We start from the raw sequence: 1,015 nt of genomic DNA on the forward strand, positions 1-1,015 counted from the left end.
CATGATCTATACATGTATCCATGATTTATACAATGTATTCATGATCTATACCATGTATTCTTCATGATCTATAGGATGTATTCTTCATGATCTATACCATGTATTCTTCATGATCTATAGGATGTATTCTTCATGATCTATACAATGTATCCATTATCACCATTACCACTATTGTTATCATGATTATTATTATTATTATCACTATTATTATTTTTATTATTATTATTATCATTATTATTAATTATTATTATTATTATTATTATCCAACGAATGCTTCATATCAGAGGTCTGCTTGCAATACATTATTCATTTTTCTGTCTTATTAATAGCTGCACTTCAAAATATAGCACCTAAAATTTTTAAATTAAAGAACGGAACAGATCAATAATAACTTCAATGGTATATTTTACAAAAAGCATCTGGCTTTAAATTTCATTGATTTTACAATATCTTGCAAAGATATGCCAAGTTTTTTTTCTTTTTTTGGAAGTGAAAAAAGTGTTAAAATTTGTTTATTGCTACTTCATATAATTTTTAAAATAATGGTACCAATTTAGCAATCATGATAAATTTTAGTGTAATATTTTTAAAGCTTACGTTCATTTTTTCTTTCAATCGATATTTTTGATGTTTTTTTGCCACCACCAATAATAATAATTATCAGATAATTACGAAAAAATGTTTACCCTTCCTTTTTCTTCCCTTTTCATATGTATTAATATTAGAAAAATTTTATTTCATTTAAATCTTCACTTTTATATTCATAAATAAATTTGATAAAACAATTACTCATCACCAATGAATATTTGTTGAAAATTTCCTAATTAATTAATGCAAGGTATTTCTAGTAAGTGTTTGAAATACTCCTATAAAAGTCATATTACATTAAAAAAATTTTTACCACCATTTTTTTATTATCATTTTTTTTCACTACAACCATTTATTATTTATTGGAAACCTGATAATAGTAATAATAATAATAATTAATAATAATAATAATAATAATAATAATAAT

This window comes from Loa loa (assembly GCF_000183805.2).
Source record: "Loa loa unplaced genomic scaffold supercont3.199, whole genome shotgun sequence".
NCBI classification, from domain to species: Eukaryota; Metazoa; Nematoda; class Chromadorea; order Rhabditida; family Onchocercidae; genus Loa; species Loa loa.